The following is a 21,697-nucleotide window of genomic DNA, read 5'->3' as shown; positions in this document are numbered from 1 at the left end:
GAAAGGGCTTATATTTACCCAAGGAGATTCCATGGAAATATGGTAGAAATGTACATTCCATTCCTCATTTAATTATACAGCATAGTTTCCTTTCAGCATAATTCTGATATTTTGATAGATGGAATCATGGCATGCAAAGGCCATTCAAAAGCCAACACTGAACTGTCATTCCAGGAGAGTCATCTCAGAGGCGGTTTATGTTTGTTGCTAACAGCATCACTAAGAGCCCCAATCTCCAACCATGAGACAATATTAGAATGAAATGTGTATCAATGTTACATTGCTTACATAATGTTTTCCAAATATGAGATCCGACATTTACCCTTAGATTCAGTGTTTGTTTTAGGAGTGTGCAAAAATTGTCAAAATAGTTTTTGACATAAAAGATAAAAAAGCACAACGTTTTTATATTTTGTTTATTATACCATAATATGTATTTTCTCCCCCACCATCTACCCCCAGATGACTCAGAAGGATGGGCAGCACCTATGGAGGATGAAAAATTACAACAAGCCTGTCTACTGCAACGTGTGTCAGAGCATGCTCCTAGGACTGAGGAAACAGGGGCTTTGCTGCACCTGTGAGTGTCATTGTCTGGTCTCACCACTAGAGGGAAATACAACTTAACTTCCTCAATCCACTCAAAGCAACAACAAAAAATTACCAGGAAGACACCTATCCTGAACTTACAATTATAAGCAAGTTAGTGGAATCTCATTCTCATAATCAGATGATGTCAACATGTACAATTAGATAACCATAATGACCTATGACATCCCCACATATTTCCATAGGAAAAACTGTAGTGGTGTTGTTTATTGTTTACTTAATTGTCAGCCTTGTATATCTTGTCTTGATTAACATGATTCATTAAACGAGAGAATAACAATAATAGTTGAAAACACAATGGAGACACGTAACGCATTGTTTACTTGTCTTTGTTTTCAAGGTTGTAAATACACGGTCCATGGACGCTGTGCCAACAGAAACCCAGCTCCCTGTACCAGGACCTATGTCAAGTCTAAGAAAGACACGAGAGTATGAGTTTTTTTCCAAACAACATTTTACAATGGCATTTGCAGTTATATTAATATTCCCAATGCCTCTTCATTCTTAGTGTATGTTGTAATGTGAATTTCTAAGCCATTCTCTTGTCCCGGTGTATGTATGTCAGTCTTGCATCTGACTCTGCCTGTGTCTCCTGCCTCAGGTTCCAACCCATGACTGGGTCAGTGGGAACTGTGACTCTGGGAAGTGTGACAAGTGTCAGAAGAAGATCAACAGAGATTCTATCATTCCGCGAGCTGACCGGGCAAACACTGTGTCTGTGCCACTCCATGGTGATGAGGGAGGGCTCCTGAGTAGCCCTGTGGTGGGGAGAGTTAGGCCCGTTTAAGTTATTAGGCCAGTCTTTTCTTCCACGCAGAATATTTATACAGTGGGGAGAACAAGTATTTGATACACTGCCGATTTTGCAGGTTTTCCAACTTACAAAGCATGTAGAGGTCTGTAATTTTATATTATAGGTACACTTCAACTGTGAGAGACGGAATCTAAAACAAAAATCCAGAAAATCACATTGTATGATTTTTAAGTAATTAATTTGCATTTTTTTGCATGACATAAGTATTTGATACATCAGAAAAGCAGAACTTAATATTTGGTACAGAAACCTTTGTTTGCAATTACAGAGATCATACGTTTCCTGTAGTTCTTGACCAGGTTTGCACACACTGCAGCAGGGATTTTGGCCCACTCCTCCATACAGACCTTCTACAGATCCTTCAGGTTCGGGGCTGTCGCTGCAATACGGACTTTCAGCTCCTCCAAAGATGTTCTATTGGGTTCAGGTCGGAGACTGGCTAGGCCACTCCAGGACCTTGAGATACTTCTTACGGAGCCACTCCTTAGTTGCCATGGCTGTGTGTTTCGGGTCGTTGTCATGCTGGAAGACCCAGCCACAGACCCATCTTCAATGCTCTTACTGAGGGAAGGAGGTTGTTGGCCAAGATCTCGCGATACATGGCCCCATCCATCCTCCCCTCAATACGGTGCAGTCGTCCTGTTCCCTTTGCAGAAAAGCATCCCCAAAGAATGATGTTTCCACCTCCATGCTTCACGGTTGGGATGGTGTCTTGGGGTTGTACTCATCCTTCTTCTTCCTCCAAACACGGCGAGTGGAGTTTAGACCAAAAAGCTCTATTTTTGTCTCATCAGACCACATGACCTTCTTCCATTCCTCCTCTGGATCATCCAGATGGTCATTGGCAAACTTCAAACGGGCCTGGACATGCGCTGGCTTGAGCAGGGGGACCTTGCGTGCGCTGCAGGATTTTAATCCATGACAGCGTAGTGTGTTACTAATGGTTTTCTTTGAGACTGTGGTCCAGCTCTCTTCAGGTCATTGACCAGGTCCTGCCGTGTAGTTCTGGGCTGATCCCTCACCTTCCTCATGATCATGATGCCCCACAAGGTGAGATCTTGCATGGAGCCCCAGACCGAGGGTGAATGACCGTCATCTTGAACTTCTTCCATTTTCTAATAATTGCGCCAACAGTTGTTGCCTTCTCACCAAGCTGCTTGCCTATTGTCCTGTAGCCCATCCCAGCCTTGTGCAGGTATACAATTTATCCCTGATTCCTTACACAGCTCTCGGTCTTGGCCATTGTGGAGAGGTTGGAGTCTGTTTGATTGAGTGTGTGGACAGGTGTCTTTTATACAGGTAACGAGTTCAAACAGGTGCAGTTAATACAGGTAATGAGTGGAAGAACAGGAGGGCTTCTTAAAGAAAAAACTAACAGGTCTGCGAGAGCCGGATATCTTACTGGTTGGTAGGTATCAATATTTGTCAGTTAGCAATAAAATGCAAATTAATTACTTAAAAATCATACAATGTGATTTTCTGGATTTTTGTTTTAGATTCCGTTTCTCACAGTTGAAGTGTACCTATGATAAAAAATTACAGACCTCTACATGCTTTGTAAGTAGGAAAACCTGCAAAATCGGCAGTGTATCAAATACTTGTTCTCCCCACTGTATATTACAATCTGTTGTTCAATCTGTTCATGGAGTGGTCTTGCAAGAGCTATGTCTGGAACTACGTCTGGATCTACAGTACCAGTCAAAAGTTTGGACACACCTACTCATTCAAGGGTTCTCTTTATTTTTACTGTTTTCTACATTGTAGAATAATAGTGAAGACATCAAAACTATAAAATAACATTGGATATGTGGAATCATGTAGTAACCAAAAAAGTGTTAAACAAATCTAAATATATTTTATATTAGAGATTCTTCAAAGTAGCCACCCTTTTCCTTGATGACAGCTTTGCACACTCTTGGCATTCTCTCAACCAGCTTCATGAGGTAGTCACCTGGAATGCATTTCAATTAACAGGTGTGCCTTGTTAAAAGTTAATTTGTGGAATTTCTTTCCTTAATGCATTTGAGCCAATCAGTGTTGTGAAAAGGTAGGGTTGGTATACACAAGATAGCCCTATTTTGTAAAATACCATAAGTCCATATTATGGCAAGAACAGCTCAAAGAAGCAAAGAGAAACGTCCATCATTATTTTAAGACATGAAGGTCAGTCTATCTGGAAAATTTCAAGAACTTTGAAAGTTTCTTCAAGTGCTCTCGCAAAAAACATCAAGCGCTATGATGAAACTGGCTCTCATGAGGACCGCCACAGGAAAGGAAGACCCAGAGTTACGTCTGATGCAGAGGATAAGTTCATTAGAGTTACCAGCCGCAGAAATTGCAGCCCAAATAAATTCTTCACAGAGTTCAAGTAACAGACACATCTCAACATCAACTGTTCAGAGGAAACTGCGTGAATCAGGCCTTCATGGTTGAATTGCTGCAAAGAAACCACTACTAAAGGACACCAATAAGAAGAAGAGACTTGCTTGGGCCAAGAAACACGAGCAATGGACATTAGACTGGTGGAAATCTGTCCTTTGGTCTGATGAGTCCAAATGTGAGATTTTTGGTTCCAACCGCTGTGTCTTTGTGAGACGCAGAGAAGGTGAACGGATGATCTCTGCATGTTTCCAAACGCCTGAAGGTACCACGTTCATCTGTACAAACAATAGTATACAAGTATAAACACCATGGGACCGTGCAGCTGTCAGGAAGAAGACCCGTTCTGTCTCCTAGAGATGAACGTACTTTGGTGCAAAAAGTCCAAATCAATCCCAGAACAACAGCAAAGAACCTTGTGAAGATGCTGGAGGAAACAGGTACAAAAGTATCTATATACACAGTAGAACGAGTCCTATATCGACATAACCTGACAGGCCGCTCAGCAAGGCAAAAGCCACTGCTCAAAACCGCCATAAAAAAGCCAGACTACGGTTTGCAACTGCATTTTTTGGATAAATGTCCTCTGGTCTGATGAAACAAAAATAGAACTGTTTGGCCATAATGACCATCGTTATGTTTGGAGGAAAAAGGGGTAGGCTTGCAAGCCGAAGAACACTACACCAACCGTGAAGCACGGGGGTGGCAGCATCATGTTGTGGGGGTGCTTTGCTGCAGGAGGGAAATTATGTGGATATATTGAAGCAACATCTCAAGACATCAGTCAGGAAGTTAAAGCTTGGTCGCAAATNGGAAATTATGTGGATATATTGAAGCAACATCTCAAGACATCAGTCAGGAAGTTAAAGCTTGGTCGCAAATGGGTCTTCCAAATGGACAATGACCCCAAGCATACTTCTAAAGTTGTGGCAAAATGGCTTAAGGGCAACAAAGTAAAGGTATTAGTGGCCATCACAAAGCCCTGACCTCAATCCTATAGAAAATTTGTGGGCAGAACTGAAAAAGCGTGTGTGTGCAAGGAGGCCTACAAACCTGACTCAGTTACACCAGCTCTGTCAGGAGGAATGGGCCAAAATTCACAATATTCACCACAGCTTGTGGAAGGCTACCCGAAACGTTTGACCCAAGATAAACAATTTAAGGCAATGCTACCAAAAACGAATTGAGTGTATGTAAACTTCTGACCCACTAGGAATGTGATGAATCAATAAATCATTCTCTCTACTATTATTCTGACATTTTACATTCTTAAAATAAAGTGGTGATCCTAACTGACCTAAGACAGGGAATTTTTACGAGGATTAAATGTCAGGAATTACGAAAAACTGAGTTTAAATGTATTTGGCTAAGGTGTATGTAAACTTCCGACTTCAACTGTACAAACTACCTCAACTAACCGGTGCCTCCGCACATTGACTCTGTACCGGCACCCCCCTGTATATATTGTTATTTTTTACTGCTCCTCTTTAATTACTTGTTTCTTTTATCTCTTATTCTTATCCGTATTTTTTTAAACTGCACTGTCGGTTAGGGGCTCGTAAGTAAGCATTTCACTGTTGTATTCGACGCATGTGACTAATAAAATTTGATTTGATTCATTATTATTCTACAATGTAGAAAATAGTCGATATAAAGAAAAACCCTTGAATGAGTAGGTGTGTCCAAACGTTTTTTACTGGTACTGTATGTCTGTGAACAATACAGTACTTTGTGACTACTTTGATATAAAAATTGTTTATCAATTAAATGTGATTAGCTTTATAAATGAATCATTTGATAATAGATATCACTGGCTGTTACTGTGTTCCAGCGCCATGATGACTGTGCCTCCCAGGAGCCCTCCGACTGTAACTGTGGAACTCTCAGAGACCATATCCTCCCCCCTTGGGCCATCTACCCTGTTATGAAGGTACAGGATAACCTACTGCCCTATGACAGGTGTCTAATACTGTAAAGCTCACATAAGGATATATTTTAAGGAACCTCAACTTAGTGAAAACCTTTTTTATTCTCTTAAAAACAACATTCACTCACATGCAATGGTAATAGTAGGATAGCTAAAATGTCTAGTTTGAGAAACAATACATCTGTATTTGACTATTATACGGTTATTGCTTGTTGTTTTATATTATCTCTGGATTTGCTAAGTTGACTGTTCATCTCTCTCTTGACCCCATCAGGAGAAGCCAAACAGCATGAAGAACGGCTCCTCGAGCTCAGCCGGCGACAGTGACCACAACACCACTCCTGACGGAAAGGTGCTTCAGGTACATACTAGTACCCTGTCTAGGCCTTTCCCTATTACAGAACTGCTGGATAGTAATTGGTGTGAGTAAATAAGCAACAGTGTCTATTTTACCTTGTTTAGAGTCTAGAGAACTGTCACTAGGAAGTGCCTCACAGCCATATTCCATTCAGACTATATGTCATCTGAATATACTGACAATATAGACATCATTGTATCCATTTGTGAAACTGCTGTAATCTTTGAACTATTTATCTCTGAACAGATTGATCCGGTCCCAGACACTCATCCTCTTTTAGTGTTTGTGAACCCTAAAAGTGGAGGCAAGCAGGGAGAAAGGTGATGCTACAAGTGAACACTCCTACACAAATGGGCATTTATGGTTGAATAATAAACAATGTCAATGTTTCTATTTTACAATTTTAAGTCCTATTTTATTCATTTCAGAGTTCTGCGTAAATTTCAGTATTTGCTGAATCCACGGCAGGTGTATAACCTATCCAATGGTGGACCCGGACCAGGGTAAGGTTTCCCATATGGATAACTGCATATGATGTATCTAAGTATAGACCACTATTAGTATAAAATTATAAACTACACTCTGTTTTACCTGCATCACTAATTGGACAACTGGGGTGTATTTAGCAGCTTTAAATCTCGAAAATTACATTTAAGACATTTTACATTTTGAGGAGTCTGAGATTTGTTATTGTGTGTGTATCTGGGATTTAATATAAATTCATTACCAGTTCTCTTATTTACTGCTTGAATATGCAATGGTATTGGGATAGTTGGAACATCAAAGCCAATAAAATGGTTGCAAAGTGTTACGGCTCTCGTTTGTGGTAGGAAGAGTGGACCAAGACGCAGCGTGGAAAGTGTTCATGATTTTTTATTCAAAAACACTCAAACAAAATAACGAAAGTCAAAAAATGAAAGCGAACAGTTCTGTCAGGCAAAAAAAACACTAAACAGAAAACAAGATCCCACAAAACCAAAAAGGAAAATGACAACTTATATATGATCCCCAATCAGAGACAACGATAGACCGCTGCCTCTGATTGGGAACCATACTCAGCCAAAAACACAAATAAATAGAAAACATAGATTTTCCCACCCGAGTCACACCCTGACCTAACCAAACATAGAGAATAATAAGGATCTCTAATGTCAGGGCGTTGACAGTACCCCCCCCCCCCCAAAAGGTGCGGACCCCGGCCGCAAACCTGACTAGGGGAGGGTCCGGGTGGGCATCTACTCTCGGTGGAGGCTCCGGTGCGGGACGCCGACCCCGCTCTGCTTGAGGCTCCCCCCACTTCGGTGACGCCTCTGGTGCAGGGATCGTCGCCGGGACCTCCGGACCGTAGATCGTCGCCAGAGGCTCTGGACTGGGGACCGTCGCTGGAGGCTCCGGACTGCGGGACCGTCGCTGGAGGCTCTGGACTGGGACCGTCGCTGGAGCTCTGGACTGGGACCGTCCGCTGGAGGCTCCGGGGACTGGGGACCGATGACCGTGGCCTCCGGACTGGGGACCGTCCTTGAGGCCTCCGGACTGGGGACCGTCGCTGGAGGCTCCGGACTGGGGACCGTCGCTGGAGGCTCCGGACTGGGGACCGTCGCTGGAGGCTCCTTTCCCTGGATTGTCACTGGAGGCTTCGTGCCATGGATTATCACTGGAGGCTTCGGGCCATGGATTATCACTGGAGGCTTCGGGCCATGGATCATCACAGGAGGCTTCGTACGTGGAGCCGGAACAGGTCTCACCGGACTGAGGAGACGTACTGGCAGCCTAGTGAGTGGAGCTACCACAACGCATCCATCTTTAGCTCGGTGAGTGTGGAGAGCTGGCACAGGACGCACTGGGCTATGAAGGTGCACTGGAGGCATAGTGCGTTGAGCCGGCGCAAGACACACTGGACCGTGGAGGCGCACCGGAGGTCTGGAGCGCAGAGCTGGCACAACGCGTCCTGGCTGAATACCCCCTGTAGCACGGCAAGTGCGGGGAGTTGGCACAGGCCGCACTGGGTGGCGCTGGCGAACTGGGGATACCGTGCGTAGAGCTGGCGCAGGATATCCTGGACCGAGGAGACGCACTGGAGACCAGGACCACTGAGCCGGCACAATCCGTCCTGGCTGGATGCCCACTCTAGCACGGCAACTGCGAGGAGCTGGCAAAGAGCGCACCAGGCTATGAATGCGCACTGGAGACACAGTGCGCATCACCGCATAACACAGTGCCTGACCAGTCACACTCTCCCCACGGTAAGCACGAGGAGTTGGCTCAGGTCTAAAACCTGACTCCGCCAATCTCCCCGTGTGCCCCCAAAAACTTTTGGGGGGGGCTGCCACTCGTGCTTGCTCCGTTGCTCTAATTCCTCGTATCGTCGCTGTTCTGCTTTCGCTGCCTCCATCTGCTCCCTTGAACGGCGATACTCTCCTACCCGCGTCCAGGGTCCTTCTCCATTCATGATCTCCTCCCATGTCCACTCATCCTGGCCACGCTGCTTGGTCCGTTTTTGGTGGGATCTTCTGTTACGGCTCTCGTTTGTGGACATGGGAGGAGTTTGTGGACTCGTTTGTAGATTTTCCCACCTGAGTCACACCCTGACCTAACCAAACATAGAGAATAATAAGGATCTCTAAGGTCAGGGCGTGACACAAAGGGAGGGTATATTACTGGAAACGTTCAAAGTTTACCAGTAAACTACCAGAAAACGTTGACTTTTTTAATGGGGATTTTATCAGATGACATCTAGTGTTTTTGTTTTGGTACATTAGATTATCACAGGTATCTGTAATTACCTCTGGCCGTCTGTGGCCTTATCACATGTAATATATATAAAATAATCAAATAAGATGATTTTAAATTTTATAATAGAGTGACGAAGCTGTAAAACATTTTACTATGTTAATGTTTATGTTTTTCCGCCAAACTGGTGGCAGTTAGTGAAAAAAGTTAATAGTTGTAAGAGTTTTACTACAGTATCTCGCGTTAAAGTTTCACAAATAAATTCCCCAATAAATTTGATGGATTCTGGTCAAATTACGCTCAGTCGCAGGCTGTCAAAAATGCGAGGCAATGCAGCTCTGTGTGTTCAAAAGAAAGCAGACAAACACAGACAGAAAAATAATTTCAGCGAAAGGGAAAGTGATGAACAGGGAGGTCATGCGCCACAAAAATATGTTGCACATGGTAAATACAGGGAGTGGTGAAAGTAAGGCAGCAAATTTTTGACATTACACAGAGAATCACAGATTGAGGCTGAGCAGCAACAGCCAATCATTGTGAAGACAGAAGAGGAATGCTTGCCTGGCTACCCATCCACACCGCTCCAGCCAACTGACGTTTCTTCTCCGTGATGAGTCTGGATTTGCCTCGCTACCTGACGATTTCTAGAATGCAAACACATTCTGCCCGTTCTGATTGGTCCAAAAAAACGATGGGTTAGGCCAGAGCCGGCCTACATGATGGCATTATCAACTTTGATACTCTGGTTAAATTTTACGATCCAATCGCTGATGAATATGTTTTGTACAATGCCCCTCATTTTGAAGTCAAAGGACTTCTAGGATGGCAGTTTTAGACTGAATGTATGTAACGATAGAGCAGCAGAATTCATTTCAGGGTGAGTTGTCAGGCAAGAGGATTGCCCCTTTGTGACAGAAACATCAGTCCCTGTTGTGAAATCTGAGGGTGAGTTGTGTTAAAAACATGACTTTAAGTTTTATTACATTAGATATGGGATTTTGCATTGCATTAATTGTATCACTTCATCTCCTCCATCTCTTGGAGGGTCTTCGGTTACTCCTGATGTGGTGACTCCAGTCCCACTGACACTACCTGACGCTGCATCAGTTTCACCACCGTTGGGCCCCGGCATTAGTGCAACGTTTGCACTCATTTTTGGAAAATGACCCCTATCAGAAACCCACCTCACACAAAGAACACACAAAGTATCATCATCCACTCCCACCTTATTGGAAGCTGACAACACTACAGTCAATGTGCCAAGGGCTGCCCAACAGCTCCAGCCTGCTCAGTGCAGTCAGTGACATGGCCTTGACTGTTAATGACATGATGCAGCGGCAGGTTGAACACAGTCAGAATATGATGATGTGTCCAGGAGAGAATAGCCACAACTGTGGAGATGAGAAATGCTGGTCTCCCTCCTTCCCAACAGAAGTGAAACTATGTCAGTCTCCTGAAAATCAAGGCATGGCCTTGACTGACATGGCCTTGACGGTTACTCATATTAAGCATCTCCAACCAATATTAAATCTAGAATCGGCTTCCTATTTCGCAACAAAGCCTCCTTCATTCATGATGCCAAACATACCCTCGTAAAACTGACTATCCTACCGATCCTTGACTTCGGCGATGTCATTTACAAAATAGCCTCCAACACTCTACTCAGCAAACTAGATGTAGTCTATCACAATGCCATCAGTTTTGTCACCAAAGCCCCATATACTACCCACCACTGCGACCTGTATGCTCTCGTTAGCTGGCCATCACTACATATTCATCGCCAAACCCACTGGCTCCAGGTCATCTATAAGTCTTTGCTAGGTAAAGCCTCGCCTTAAGCTGGAGTCTTATATCTCCCTCTCTAAGCATCAGCTGTCAGAGCAGCTTACCGATCACTGTACCTATACACAGCCAATCTGTAAATAGCACACCCAACTACCTCATCCCCATATTGTTATTTATCCTCTTGCTCTTTTGCACCCCAGTATTTCTACTTGCACATCATCATCTGCACATCTATCACTCCAGTGTTAATGCTAAATTGTAATTATTTCGCCTCTATGGCCTATTTATTGCCTTACCTCCCTACTCTTCTACATTTGCACACACTGTACATATATTTTTCTATTGTGTTATTGACTGTATGTTTATGTGTAACTCTGTGTTGTTGTTTTTGTCGCACTGCTTTGCTTTATCTTGGCCAGGTCGCAGTTGTAAAATTATAAAATTTATACCGATATTGGCCTAAAAATAAATACTTTTCCCAAGAGTTAGTGATATTTCCCATTGACTGATCATGGTTTTTCAGATTCCCTCTTCACTAATCTTTTTATGTTGAACTTTTTTGTTATAAACTTATCACAACCTTGATGTTAATCATAGTTGATCTCCATGTTTGGAAGACTTTGTTCAGCATTTTTATATCTGATAGGAAAATCTATATTTTGGTTTAAAAATGATGTTTAGAAAAAATATATATATATAACGCCTTCTTTTTTTTTTACACTGTTGACTGACCACTTTGTGCACTCATACTTCAAGTAAACTTGAACGGCTTATTTCTCTCTGAGATGTCATAACCATCAGTGAACGTCACTGTTAGATCTTGTACTGCACCCCCAACATAATACAAAATCTGTGTTTCAGGCTGTGCTTCTTCAGGAATCTGAAGGATTACAGGATCTTGGTTTGCGGAGGGGACGGAACTGTGGGCTGGATACTTGATGCCATAGGTGGGGTCCAGTACACAATATTGGTAGACCATGTACTATACACTCAGTGGACAGTTTATTAGGTACAACACCCCGTTCAGGAAAATGGTTCGCTCCTACAGTAAGTCATGTGGCCGTGGCTTGCAAAATAAAGCAGGCAGACAGGCCTCGAGGCATACAGTTACTGTTCGATTGAACATTAGAATGGACAAAACGAGTGACCTAAGTGACTTTGAACGTGGTATGATTGTTGATGCCAGGCGTGCCGGTTCTAGTATCTCACCAATACTGGACAATTGAGTAGTGGAAAAACATTGCCTGGTCCGACGAATCCAGTTCCTGTTTCGTCATGCTGATGGCAGTCAGGATTTAGTGTAAGCAGCACGAGTCCATGGCCCCATCCTGCCTGGTGTCAACAATACAGACTGTTGGCAGTAGTGTAACGGTGTGGGGAAAGTGGTCATGCCCCGAAGAAATCAGGCTGTTCTGGAAGCAAAGTTGGATCCGACCCAGGACTAGATGGGTGTACCATAAACTAGCCACTGAGTGTACATGCCAATAGACAAGTCAACTTTAGTGTATGAGTAAAAACTATGAATTTTCTTACCAAACATGTTCCAGAAATGGATTCCATGTAGTAACCTAGACATGAGTAATGCTGACGATCTCTCTTTCTCCCCTTCTGGTGCAATCAGAAAAAGCCCATCTTCAAGTGCGGCCACCTGTGGCTGTGTTACCCCTGGGCACAGGAAATGACCTTGCACGTTGTCTTAGATGGGGAGGAGGTGAGAAGGGTTGTCTTTGGTCTTTTTTCATTCTGTTGTGTGTTCACGTATCATATTTCCTGTATCACGGGGTAAGTTTAGCCAAAGGGGTAAGTTGAGCCACCCTTGTTTATAGGAATCCATACACAAAATGTATAATTTCACTAAACATTTAGGAAGCGGTCATCATTGTGAAGGAAGAAACCACATGGAAAAAGTGGTACGCAAGTTAGGTGAAAAAAAAAGTTTTACATTTATTGTAAGAGGTTTCATGATGCTCGTATCTAAACCAAAGAAGATTATTTTAAGATTGTTCTATACATCAGTTTGGGTCTATATAAGCTTCAATATGAGGTCCTAAACCTAGCATGAAAGTGCATCCATGTAAGGTTGAAGTCAGAAGTTTCATACATTTAGGTTGGAGTCATTAAAACTAGTTTTTCAACCACTCCACAAATTTCTTGTTAACAAACTATAGTTTTGGCAAGTAGGTTAGGACATCTACTTTGTGCATGACACAAGTAATATTTTCCAACAATTGTTTACAGACGGATTATTTCACTTATAATTCACTATCACAATTCCAGTGGGTCAGAAATTTACATACACTAAGTTGACTGTGCCTTTAAACAGCTTGGAAAATTCCAGAAAATTATGTCATGGCTTTAGAAGCTTCTGATAGGCTAATTGACATCATTTGAGTCAATTGGAGGTGTACCTGTGGATGTATTTCAAGGCCTACCTTCAAACTCAGTGCCTCTTTGCTTGACATTATGGGAAAATCAAAAGAAATCAGCCAAGACCTCAGGAAAAAAATGTGTAGACCTCCACAAGTCTGGTTCATGCTTGGGAGTAATTTCCAAACGCCTGAAGGTACCACGTTCATCTGTACAAACAATAGTACGCAAGTATTAACACCATGGGACCACGCACAGTCATATACCGCTCAGGAAGAAGATGCGTTCTGTCTCCTAGAGATGAACGTACTTTGGTGCAAAAAGTGCAAATTAATCCCATAACAACAGCAAAGGACCTTGTGAAGATGCTGGAGGAAATGGTACAAAAGTATCTATATCCCTAGTAAAACTAGTCCTATATCAACATAAGCCAGACTATGATTTGCAACTGCACATGGGGAAAAATATCGTACTTTTTGGAGAAATGTCCTCTGGTCTGATGAAACAAAAATAGAACTGTTTGGCCATAATGACCATCTTGTGTTTGGAGGGAAAAGGGGGAGGCTTGCAAGCCGAAGAAGACCACCCCAACCGTGAAGCACGGGAGTGGCAGCATCATGTTGTGGGGGTGCTTTGCTGCAGGAGGGCCTGGTTCACTTCACAAAATAGATGGCATCATGAGGATGGGAAATTATGTGGATATATTGAAGCAACATCTCAAGACATCAGTCAGGAAGTTAAAGCTTGGTCGCAAATGGGTCTTCCAAATGGACAATGACCCCCAAGTGTAACAGTATAACTTTAGACCGTCCCCTCGCCCCGACACGGGCGTGAACCAGGGACCCTCTGCACACATCAACAACGGTCGCCCACGAAGCATCGTTACCATCGCTCCACAAAGGCCACGGCCCTTGCAGAGCAAGGGGCAACCCTACTTAAGTCTCAGAGCAAGTGACGTAACTGATTGAAGCTAGTAGCGCGTACCCGTTAATAGCTAGCCATTTCACATCCGTTACACTCACCCCCCTTTCAACCTCCTCCTTTTCCGCAGCAACCAGTGATCCGGGTCAACAGCATCAATGTAACAGTATAACTTTAAACCGTCCCTCGCCCCGACACGGCGCGCACCAGGGACCTTCTGCACCCATCAACAACGGTCGCCCACGAAGCATCGTTACCCATCGCTCCACAAAGGCCACGGCCCTTGCAGAGCAAGGGGCAACCCTACTTAAGTCTCAGAGCAAGTGACGTAACTGATTGAAATGCTAGTAGCGCGTACCCGCTAACTAGCTAGCCATTTCAACCATCTGTTACACAAGCATACTTCCAAAGTTGTGGCAAAATGGCTTAAGGACAACGAAATCAAGGGATTGGAGTGGCCATCACAAAACCCTGACCTCAATCCTATAGAAAATCTGTGGGCGGAACTGAAAAAGCGGGTGCGTGCAAGGAGGCCTACAAACCTGACTCAGTTACACCAGCTCTGTCAGGAGGAATGGGCCAAAATTCAGAACTTATTGTGGGAAGCTTGTGGAAGGCTGCCTGAAACGTTTGACCCAAGTTAAACAATTTAAAGGCAATGMTACCAAATACTAATTGAGTGTATGTAAACTTCTGACCCACTGGGAATGTGATGAAAGAAAAATAAAATCTGAAATAAATAATTCTCTCTACTATTATTCTGACATTTCACATTCTTAAAGAAAAGTGGTGATCCTAACTTTTACTAGGAATAAATGTCAGGAATTGTGAAAAACTAAGTTTATATGTATTTGGCTAAGGTGTATGTAAACTTCCGACTTCAACTGTAGCTGTGTGGGCTAATATAGTCAAAATGTTTGTTAAGTTGAGCAAATTGAAGTGTTTTCTTCCCAGGTGTAATGCAACGCATTATCGCTGGAAATGAAGTAACAATAGGGCTTGGCCTGTGTTAAAAGTGTTTTAAAAAGTACAAAGTTTTTGTAAGGCATGTTTTTTAGGTCTCTGGTAATATTTCATTCAGTACAGAAATTTGTAGACGGCTTAACTTATCCCAAACCTGGGGTAAGTTGTGCAAAGAGACCACTTTTTTTTTTTTTTTTACAAGTATATTCTCAAAACTATCATGTTAATATGAATTCTGATTATTTCCAGGGATACAGAACATCCTGAAATATATGTAGATATCTTTGTGAGAAAGAATACTATATTTCCCTTGACGGAGTGATGCTGAATATAGTTGAGCCACTCTCCCCTATAGGTTATGATGGGACGGATCTGTGTCGGATCCTGAAGGAGATTGAGGGCAGCACCCCGGTGCTGATGGACCGCTGGAATGTAGAGGTGATCCTAGAGGACCCCCAGGAGATGGGTGACCCTGTGCCTTATGAGATCATCAACAACTACTTCTCCATCGGAGTGGTGAGTGAATGGAAAGTAGTTAGGATCTAACTTCTATCATGGTCCCAGATCTGTTTGTGCTGTCTTGCCAACTCCTATGGTCATTGTCACGCCAACATGGCAATGACCATAGGAGTTGGCAGGACAGCAAAAACCGATGTGTCCAGGCTACTTTCTTATGGCACACACCAGAATGCTTTGTCAACTTTTTTATAACTTGTTCTGTGTTGACAGGATGCCTCTATTGCCCACCGGTTTCATACACTGAGAGAGAAACACCCCCAGAAATTTAATAGCAGGTAAGAAAACTTGAATAACCAGGCTGGAGTCTGGTTATTCAGAGGGGACTAGCCTTTTAGGTGTAATCACTTTGTGCATGTTGTAAATGACCCTACGTTAATGCAAGAATGTTGTTCAATATTCTAGAATGAAGAACAAGTTGTGGTATTTTGAGTTTGCCACCTCTGAGACCATCTCTGCTTCATGCAAGAAACTGAATGAATGTCTTACAATTGAGGTGAGGATAGCAAACACACAGCTTTGCATCAACACATAGAACCATATAGTAACTTTATAAAAAAACATATACCCAACCAGTGTTGCGAGTAAAAGTAACACATTACAGTACTGTTACTTTTATGAGTAACGGAGTAACATAACAAGTTACTGTCTTCAAAATTGTTTTATATTATTATTTTTTCCATTACTTTCAGAATCTCTCGGCGTGTTGTATATTTTTTTAAGCCTTGTTTCCTGGAATTCATCAGTAGCTAGGCTAATTCGTTTCCTAGGCTATCGTGAAACTGAAAATCAAAGAAAGATGGCAGCTGTGTTGTCCCCTGCTTAACCTTTTCCTTGTGGAAATACTCCCTTTTTTGTGTTAATCAAAGAGAAAGAGAAAAACATTTTCGTCAAATGCAAACTATGCACAGGCAGCAAGCATTAATATCTTTGTCTAGAAACAACACATCAAACCTGAAATAGCATCTGGAGATTGTGCACAAAGGCACAGAGCTGGTAGCCAAAGTTCCAGAAATGCGTGAAAGAGGAGAAATTTATAGGCCTACATATTATGACAATAAACGAAGATCCATAGGCCTAAATTATATTTCCAAGTGTTCTTATGAAATGTCCATATAAACAATGAAAAATGTCTGATAAATACAATTCAAAACGGCAATAAATGTGTATCGAAACAAAGACAAAAATGAAATCAGCCATACACATATCACAATCCATTTGGAGTAACTGTCAACCATCATTAACATATATTTTTTCTTCTATATGCAGACTGAACAAAGTAAATGTGTATATTTACCCAAGGACCAGGGCCCAGGGAACTAGTAATTTTCCCTTCGAACACATGATTCACATTGTGATTCAAAAACATGTTAAATAAAAAATAAACTAATTAGAATAACCAATCAACTTAGTTACAACTCTTGATAACTCTATAAGGAAATAATGGTATCCCATAAAGTAATGGTAAAATAGAATAGAGACTGGTGTTTCTCATTCATTTTATAATTAAATCCCACCTGTTTCAATAATTTCTAGTGAGATTGATCAGGCCTCACCAGAAAGTCAGGATACAGGGCATTCAACACCATTAAATATTTCCTCTCCCTTTTCTTTCCCTGTCCTTCCGAAACCATTTAAAAACATTTTAAACCTTTCCACCATTCTGCATACCCAATTTAAAACCTAATTGAAAGGACCCCACTAAATAACAGGCCTTACTTATCTGGGAACTCCGTTTATGGCCTACTCCAGATACTTTTATACTTAAAACTGCCGAATATAAAACTGCTCTCCCCAAGACCACAGTCTCCGGGAACATTCCAACGAGAGATAATGAAACCCCCTCTTCTGGAAAAGAAAGTGTACATTTCCTTAGCATTCACTATGCTACATCTTCATCAGCAATCCAAAAGTATTAATTCTAAATCAAACATGATAATGGTAAATCCTCTATCCTTACTCCAATCATTAAACATTTGTTTTAATCCACCTCAACGTTTATGTATCTTTTATTTAGCATGTACTACCCTTAGACACAGCGACTTTATCTCGCCACCGAGTCCAACAATTCACAGGTCTCTTTTCCCCATGATTCTCCATAACCACCGCACCACAATGTTCACGAACAAAAAAAATATTAAGTTAATTTTAGGTTTGGTAACTCCTATGCTAATTCCTCGTGACCCCTCCACCCTTTCGTCCATTCTAGAAATCTATTTCAGAACAAGACGACATAAAATGTCTCATAAGATAAAAAGCTCCCAAGGTTTTCTGAGTGTTTGGCCAGATCATTTTAATTTGTTACCTCTTTAGAATCCATCCCCCTGGCATTTCACCTAGATTCTTCAACCCAAAATACTTTTTCTTGTGGCAAATTTAGCCAATTTCTCATCATAAGGAATCAGCGATATTTGTTCCCTGGCATCTATTAAAAAGTTGTGTAAGACGTGATCTCATATGTCTTCCTTCACATAGAACTGTAATCTCTATGAACTACTATCGATCGTACCGATGCCATACACCGCTATGTGAAAGTTCCCACCCTGCTACTTTTCGGAGGATTTGTTGTTGCTCTTTTAAAAAAGATGCAAATGGCAGCATTTCCTCCGATTGCAGCAGGCTCCATTCCCACTTCACACTCCTTTTTCCAATGACCAACAGCCCCACATCTAAAACAGAACTCTTTCTCCCTACGCTTTGATGTTTTTCCGCTACGTTTCTTTGTCTTACCTTGGCCATTGAAACTATAGTTAGTGACTTTCCCTGTGGCTGTATTAACTCCTCGCACGTCTGCGAAGTGAGCGGAGTTAAATTCCACTCTCAAAGCATCTTGCTCTATTTCATCCACAACCCCCGCAATTGCTGTTTTGAACACAGGTTTCAAACCTGATATCAAAGCCAAAGTACAAATTCTATCAATGTACTCCCTTACCCAGTCTTTCTGTAGCTGAGTACATCTACTAATTCCGGGTTTATCGGTTGGTATTTTTTGTTGAGATAATGCTGACATCAAAACGCTGGTATATTGAGCTTTGATTATGGTTTTGTCATTGTGCCAAGTCATAGTTGCCTCCCTGAATTTTCTATCAGATTGGAATTTTTCGTCAGCCGGGAAATGCTTACCAATCATATCCAGTTTGCTAACTTTTTCCCATATTCGAGCAGAATTGGTAGAATGCTTGTGCGCTTCTTTTAGTGCCTCCATGGCTTTATTAAAATCCTCTAGCTCCGCTTTACCGGGAAAATCAGGGCCGTCTGTTGCCATATCAATAGTTATTATTCCGAAACCTCTCCCGACAGTGTGCAGGCTGTTTAGATTTCTTCACTCCCGTCTATAATACACACCTTCTATTAACTATTTTCCAAGGTAGAGCTACCCACTTCCCCAGATAATAGTTATGGTATTTGTTACTATTAATTGGTCGCAGCACTTAATACCTTGTATTAGAACCTATACTATAGCGTCTGCAAATGTATGACTGGAGACTACGGATGACCTAATGTCTTATTCCAGTGTTGCGCCTCATATCACTGTTGTTGATAACACACATTACCAAAACTATTCAGACTTGTTTTCCTATTTCCACGTAATCTTTCATGGTTCCCCCTCCCCATAGGGCATAAACCAACCTCTCTCCTTATTGCTACTGCTAATACACGTAACTCAAACAGTGTTTGAATATCTTATTGCTTTTCTTTTAACCATGCATGTGGCTTACCTTCAGAATTTATAGGCAACCTTATCATTATCCACATTCACTGTCACTGCAGCTGGGACTTTCATCCCTTTGACAGATCTCACAGGGGAATATCCCCATTAGGGACCTATCCTATATGGAACCTACCCTACACTGTATTGTCCCTCATGGATCTCGCAGAGGAAAACTTCCACTCGGGACCTATCCTAATGGAACCTTCCCTACACCTTATTTTTACCTGGATCTCGCAGAGGAAAACCTCCACTCGGGACCTATCCTAATGGAACCTAGCCTACACCAGATATTTATGACCGGTCATTACACAATGGACCTACTGAATAAACCCAGGTTTTCTAGGTCCGAATCCTATAATTGTTCAGCCTACGATTCTCATCTCCCCAAGGTGTCATAATTAGTGATAACAGGTGTAGGAACTGTGCCTACCTTATTTCTGGTGCCGGCTCCTGTTTCTCTGATTTGGAAATCTCTAGTTCAACTGCAAATCGTTGTGAATCCCTTTCGTGACGCCAACTGTTAGGTTCTAATTTTCAGAGTAAAAACTCAACAGACAATATGAAAGCTCAAACCAATTTTATTCTACATAGAGAGTCAATACAGCTGCATTAGACAAGGACATATTCACACAAGCACTGATATTTAAACCTTTCTCCTATGCTGAGTCTCCTCCTACACACCTGAACAAACATTGTATCTTTATTGCTAGGCAGGAAACTAAATGACAGGGGCCATAAACTTTTCTTTCTCCCTTAACGTGACCTGACCTCGACCCCCTTCATCACTAATCCATGGCTGTCTCCACTTATCAATGCCTGCCACATGTGATTGCATTCCCTACACTCAGTACATTTCAAGCTTAATTGCACCCACTATATACTTTCCTCCTACAGATAGCCATTAACCTCTGGTGTAGCCCCTCGCCTATGGCACCCCTCAGGTATCTATTACAACTAATGATGAATAACATTTAAAGTTCAGAAATCCAAACCTATCAATGGAAAATAATGCTACTCCATGAAAGGTGAGTTCCACTCCACTAGCGCGTCGATAGTCAGCAAGCAAGCATATATTATTTTATTACACAAGGATTGTGGTTAACACAGCTGACCTGATAGTTATGTGGTATGTTTAGCTCATTATGGCATCGCATTAAGTTGCACTGTCTGCCTGATGTTGTACGTCCCTCAGTGCTGCGGCACCCCATTGGACCTGAGTGGCCTTTCTATGGAGGGGATCGCAGTCCTCAACATTCCCAGCATGCACGGTGGATCCAACCTGTGGGGAGAAGCCAAGAAGAGTGAATCCAAGTGCTTGATGAATCCTCAGGAAATGCCTGAGGTTATTGTCGACCCTGAAATCCTGAAAGTCAGTGGACAAGGTACAGTGAAATCCCTTGGCTTGATCCAAGGGCTCAAGGTTTCAAAATGTTAAAAGTTGTGCCCATGTCTGGTATAGAATATTGTTAGAATATCATGTGAGATGTTTTAGAGTATCCATTTCAAGAGGTCTGTTCTCATGTCACAGCTGTTAAAAGAGAAAGTTTGTTATTTTTATTGGAAGATGCACTTGACCCTGGATGGGTTGTGAAGTAGGTTTGAACAGCTAGTCTCAGACTAAAAACTGTACTGTCTCTGTGTGAATTGCATGTTCAGTGTTTCCATCTTCCATGACAGACCTCAGTGACCGGCGTTTGGAAGTGGTTGGTCTAGAAGGGGCCATGGAGATGGGGCAGATATATACTGGACTTAAGAGTGCTATAAGACTAGCAAAAACCTCACAGATTACAATCAGGTGAGTGTTTGTGACATGTTGAGACATGTACAGACTAGCTGAGATATCACAGTATGATGTGGGATGATTATTTTTACACCTTGCACCTTTTAAAAAATTATTCCATCCTCACTACTAATGCTGTCTTCAAAACCAAGTGGGAAGGTGGTAATTACCCATTGTAAAGTCTTAAATACAAGATGGGGGTATTCATGTTTTAAACTGAGAAATTCCATCATGTGTAGGTCAAGAGAAGGTTTTGATTATTTTGCTCTTTTTTTGCCCATAAGAAGTAGATATATATATATATATATATATATACTACTGTTCAACAGTTTGGGGTCACTTAGAAATGTCCTTGTTTTTGAAAGAAAAGCAAATTTTTTGTCCATTTAGAATAACATCAAATTGATCAGAAATACTGTGTAGACATTGTTAATGTTGTAAATTACTATTGTAGCTGGAAATGGCCGTTTTTTTTATGGAATATCTACATAAGGGTACAGAGGCCCATTATCAGCAACCATCACTCCTGTGTTCCAATGGCACATTGTTAGCTAATCCAAGTTTATCATTTTAAAAGGCTAATTGATCATTAGAAAACCCGTTTACAATTATGTTAGCACAGCTGAAAACTGTGGTTCTCATTAAAGAAGCAATAAAAGTGGCCGCCTTTAGACTAGTTGAGTATCTGGAGCATCAGCATTTGTGGGTTCGATTACAAGCTCAAAATGTCCAGAAACAAATTACTTTCTTCTGAAAACAAGGAAATTTCTAAGTGACCCCAAACTTTTGAACAGTAGTATATATAYATTTWTWTTTTTATTTTTTATGTTTTACCC

The 21,697-nt window shown here is 41.9% G+C and overlaps 1 pseudogene; it reads left to right on the top strand.

Annotated features, from left to right (window-relative positions):
* LOC111966706 (diacylglycerol kinase alpha-like) overlaps positions 1 to 21,697 on the top strand; it is a 42,759-nt pseudogene that overhangs the window by 19,019 nt on the left and 2,043 nt on the right.

The sequence above is a fragment of the Salvelinus sp. IW2-2015 genome, linkage group LG7 (assembly GCF_002910315.2).
Source record: "Salvelinus sp. IW2-2015 linkage group LG7, ASM291031v2, whole genome shotgun sequence".
In the NCBI taxonomy this organism is placed as follows: Eukaryota; Metazoa; Chordata; class Actinopteri; order Salmoniformes; family Salmonidae; genus Salvelinus; species Salvelinus sp. IW2-2015.
This window is presented reverse-complemented; position numbering and strand designations above follow the sequence as displayed.